At 34.2% G+C, this 5,576-nt stretch overlaps 1 non-coding gene across 1 annotated transcript; it reads left to right on the top strand.

The window, feature by feature from the left end:
- Positions 1 to 913: 913 nt before the first annotated feature.
- Positions 914 to 1,020, top strand: LOC123232693. Its single transcript, XR_006505219.1, has one exon. It is a non-coding gene; the product is annotated as a U6 spliceosomal RNA (small nuclear RNA).
- Positions 1,021 to 5,576: the final 4,556 nt, after the last annotated feature.

Here is a 5,576-nt window from a genome sequence, read left to right as displayed (position 1 = left end):
CTAGGTGGCTCAGTGGGTAGAGAACCAGGCTGAGGAACAGGAGGTCCTGGGTTCAAATCTGACTTTAGACATTTCATAGATGTGTAATCCTGGGCAAGTCACTTACCTCCAACTGCCTAGCTCTTACCATCTTTCTGCCTTGGAACTAATACTTGATTCTAAGAGGGAAGGGAAGGTTTATTTCTTTAAAGAAGTTATATGGCCAATATTTCTACTATGGTAGTCCTGGGATTCTATTTCAAACCATTTTCCTTATTTTAGTAAGAGGCAATAAGTCTATAAAACTCTTTTTCTCTTTAGTCCCTCTTCTGACTTTTTTCTTTCTTAACTTTGAATGACTATAAACAACGTCCTAATCCTTTGTATGTCAGGATAATCTTCCTGAAATATTACATTCCTCCTGTAATTCTTCTAGTCAAGGACCAGCTTATCTGATCATATACATGATGTTGAAAGTCCTTTACAATCTGGGACCATTTGAACTTCCCAGATTCTTTTTCCACTGGTTTCCAACATTAACCTTCCATGTAACTGAGAATAGTAAGGCCAAGAGGACAGCATATGAGTCATTGTCTTTATGGTTCTTTTTATTCTGTTCTTTTTTTCTTTTGCCATTTTGATCTTTCTACTTGGAATACTCTTCACCTTTCTCTCTATTATTCAAATGTTTTCTTCAAGGTTTAAGAAACTAATTATATTAATCTTTTTTTTCTTTAAACTTCTGCAGCAGTTAGATTCTGAACCAAATAGTCTACCTTAAGAATATGCTATCTTGTTTCATATATGAAAGTTTAATCTTTTCTATATTACAAGCTCCTTGAAGCATGGGCCTATGTCGTCCAGATCTTTTGTGTTCTCTATGGTTCTAAACACAATGTTGGGTACACAAATAGCTTTAAAAAATTCTTCTTGAGTGCTTATTTCAGTAGTACATGTACTAAAATTGGAATGATACAGAGAAGATTAGCACAGCTCCTGTGCAAGGATGACATGCAAATTTTTGAATTGTTCTGGATGAACAAAACTTCAAAAATATCAAGATCAAGAGAACTAATGAAAAATATGTGAAGGATGGAGGCCTAGTGGTACCAGATCTTAAACTGTACTATAAAGCAGTGGTCATCAAAACAATATGGTACTGGCTAAGAGATAGAAGGGGGGATCAATGGAATAGACTGGGGTAAATGACCTCAGCAAGCTAGTGTTCTGTAAACCCAAAGATCCCAGCTCTTGGAACAAGGGCTCACTATTTGATAAAAACCATTGGGAAAATTAGAAAACAGTATGGGAAAAATTAGTTTTAGATGAACATCTCATACCCTATACCAAGATAAATTCAGAATGGGTAAATGACAAATATAAAGAGGGAAATTATAAACAAATTAGGTAAACATAAAATAGTATACCTATTAGATTTATGGGAAAGGGAATAATTTGAGACCAAGCAAGAGACAGAGAACATTATAAGATGTAAAATTAATTATTTTGATTATATTAAATTAAAATTTTTTGTACACACAAAACCAATGCAACCAAAATTAGAAGGGAACCAACACACTGGGAAAAATTTTTATAACAAAAATCTCTGACAAAGGACTAATTTCTCAAATATATAAGGAACTAATTCAAATTTATGAAAAAATCAAGCCATTTCTCAATTGAGAAATGGTCAAGGATATTAATTGGCACTTTTCAGATGAAGAAATAAAAACTATCAATCACATGAAAAAGTATTCTAAATCCCTCCTCATTAGAGAAATGCAAATCAAAACAACTCTGAGGTACCACCTCACACCTAGCAGATTGGACAATATGACAGTAAAAGAAAATAATAAATGTTGGAGGGGATGTGGCAAAATTGGGACACTAATGCATTGTAGATTGATCCAACCATTCTGGAAGACAATTTGTAATTATGCCCAAAGGGCTCTAAAAGAATGCATGCCCTTTGATTCAGCAATACCACTACTAGGTTTGTATCCCAAAGAGATTAAAAATGTTTGTACAAAAATATTCATAACTGCACTTTTTGTGATGGCAAAAAATTGGGAAATGAGGGGGTGTCCATCAATTGGGGAATTGCTGAACAAATTGGGGTATATGATGGTGATGGAATACTATTGTGCTATATGGAATGATGAACTGCTTGTTTTCTATAAAAACTGGGAAGACCTCTAGTAACTGATGCTCAGTGAAATGAGCAGAATCAGGAGAACATTGTACACAGTAACTGAAACATTATGGGGTGATCCAACGTAATAGACTTTGCTACTAATTAATAGCAATGCAATGATCCAGGACAATCCCACAGGACTTATGAGAAAGAATGCTATCCATGTCCAGATAAAGAAATGTTGGAGTAGAAATGCAGAAGAAAACATATGATTTATCACTTGTTTATATGGGTATAAGATTTGGGGTTTTGGTTTTAAAGGACTACTCTATTACAAAAATGAATAATATGGAAATAGGTATTTAGTAATAATACATGTATAACTCAGAGGAATTGCTTGTCAGCTCCAGGAAGGAGGAAAGAAGAGTACATGAATCATGTAACCTGGAAGAATACTTAAAAATAAATAAATTGAAAATTGAAAAAAAAGCCAAAAAAGATACTTATAAACTTAAAAGAAAAATCTTCTTTAATTGATCATTTAATTAGAGTTTTTGAATGGAAACAATGTGGTACAATGAAAAGTATAATGAATTTTGAGTTGGAGAGCCTGGATTAAAAAATCAGATCTGCCACTTTGGTTTTTTTAACCTATATAATTTTTGGGGAAATTACTTAACGTCTATTAGGACTTATTTCCCTTATTTTTAAAATGAAGTAGATTGGACTAGATGTTCCCCTTTGGTGCTAGATCTGTAATCCTGTGATATGTGAATGGATCAAGGGAAGCAGAGTGCTATATACCAAGAGGATACAAATAGTTGAAGTTTATTATTCGATTAATATATTTTGCCTAATGTCCACAACATACTTTTGGGTACAGAAGGAGATCCAAGAATGCCATTGTACTATTGCATTTATCTTCTATTATCTCTCTCAAATTTTTCATATTACTGAGTTTCAGTTGTTTGCTACAGAAACTTATTGCAATTTGGAACACCATAGCTAAAATAGAGATGTAGTGTCTTCTAGGTTATATCAGAGTTACAAAATTCCATAGTGTAATGGGCATCACTGGCAAAAACATTATCGTAAATAGCAAATGATTTTGGCATTTACATTATACTGTCAGAATATGGGGATTAGAAAGGTAGGAAACAATTAAAAAGAATCTATGAATCTAGAACAATTGACCCTAAAAGGGAGAGTCAAGACTTTAATGGACTAATTTTGATTACCATTAGAGAATTACATATGTTTGGACCCTTAGTGGAATGAAGTAGAGGCAGGGTGACCTTTCGATAAACAATTACTTTTTCAGGTAGAGATTTTATATCTGACTGTGAGACTTGTGTACCATATAGTCTTTCTGTATGCAAAAGCACTTAATGTGATATGGACACTGAAGGAGGAAAGACAGTTAGATGGGCATCAATGTATATTTGTCTATTGGGAGTACATGCTGGAATAGCTGCACAAACTTTACTTTCTGTGTGTTATCACTTGGTGCTCTGACCTCTAGCTAACAACTAAGGCATCTTTAATATACGTATAAATGTAGGCTGTTTCCCTGGATCTCTGTATATTTTCCCAGTCTTACAGTGTATGCCTGGTCCTCTCAGCTTAATATAAAATGTGAAATTAGTTATACAGTAGTTCCTAAGCTTATTGAGATTTGTTAAATTTCACTCATTTAGCTTCCCAAAGTCATTTAGCAAATTGGTAACAGAATTAGGCTTTAAATCCGAGTCTTCTGATTTGAGAGCTCTTCACATCCATGTCTTTTCTTTTTAGCTAATGTTGTCACTTTAGCCCGTCTGTAGCTCAGAACTCAGAACTCTAGCTTCAGATTCCCCAGGAACAGGACTATAGCTATGGCCCACCATGTCTGTCCATTCATGTCTTTTCCTTAAAAAAATACTTTTGCTTGAGTTAAAAAAAAACAAAACAAAACAACCACTCTTACCTTCCATTGTAAAATTAAGACTACATATTGATTCCAAGACGGAAGAGTGATAATTGCTAGGGAATGGGGGGTTAAATGACTTACTCAGGGTCACACAGCCAGGAAGTATCTAAGGCCATATTTGAACCGAGGATCTATTGTCTCCAGGCCTGGCTGTCTATCCACTGAGATACCTAGCTGCTCCCTTGCTTGAGTTTTAGTGTGACATCTCAGTAGACTGAGCTTTAATGTCATTTTTCAACTTGGCTGTTATTCTTTTTCCCTCACCAACTTAGATCTATAGAACTTATGCCTGGAAAATGTCACTTGATGGGAGATGTTGTTTTGAACTGGTTGTCTATTGAATTTATTTTTATGGCCAATATTTTCCATCTCTCTTGCTAACACTATAAGCAATAAAAATAGTAAAATACTGTAATGTGATTTTTCTGTACCCTAAGAGAATATTAATGCTTTTCTCTAAATAAATAGAGGTATATAAGTAGAGAAGGAAGCCAAGGTCTTCCTTTTAGCTATAGTATATACATTAAGTTTTTTTCCCTTATGTGTTCAAACATATTTTACATCAGGGGCCTTTGTAGATCAAATGAGGTAATATATGTAATATGCTTTAAAACTGTAAAGTGCTATATAAATCCCAGTTACTGTTATTGTTAGTCTCATTCAATAGTGTTTCGACATCATTAATATGCTGTCAGTTTTATAGAAACACAAATTTTTAGTTTCCTTATCTGTAAAACATGGATAAGAGTAATTTTATTGCCTTTTTCATTGAGCTGTTATGAGAATCAAACAAGATAATGTATGGGAAGGTGTTTTATACACCATAAATCACTATGCAAGTGAATACTATCTTATAATGAATAATAGTAATAATGATAATGATGATGATATTTCAAATAAATCTTATGGAATATTGAGTGATTATGATGTGGCAGCTACTATACTAGGTACTGAGGATAAAAAGACAAAGAAGAAATGGTTCCTAACCTTAAGGAAAGTACATACCCAAATGTGTCTATACACATCTAAGTATATCTATCCATACACATACATATTTAATGATGTGGGTATCTATGGCTAGATTAGTGTATTTATATATACACAAATATGCATATGTGACATGTATATACTATATATACCAATACAATCTGCCTATTTGCATGCATACATGAATACACACATGTATACACAAGCTTATGTGAGGAGGGAGAGAACCCTGACAACTGAGAGAATCAGGGAGGCTTCACTAAGAGAGAACTCTAAGGAAAGAAATGAAGAATTTCATGGAGGCAAAGATGAGGAGGGAGGGCATTCTAGGCAGGCAGATGGCTTTTAGAAATGGACACCTTTGGAATGCCAAAATAGGAGATGAGCTAGTTGGCTGGTTTGACTGAAGCACACAGTGTGTAACAAGGAGGGTAAGAAAGAATTCATTTCCATATTTGTATGGCTAGTACCTGAAAGTATCTTGCACAGAGCAGGGGAATGCCTGGG

Source organism: Gracilinanus agilis, chromosome 1 (genome assembly GCF_016433145.1).
Source record: "Gracilinanus agilis isolate LMUSP501 chromosome 1, AgileGrace, whole genome shotgun sequence".
Lineage (NCBI taxonomy): Eukaryota > Metazoa > Chordata > Mammalia > Didelphimorphia > Didelphidae > Gracilinanus > Gracilinanus agilis.
This window is presented reverse-complemented; position numbering and strand designations above follow the sequence as displayed.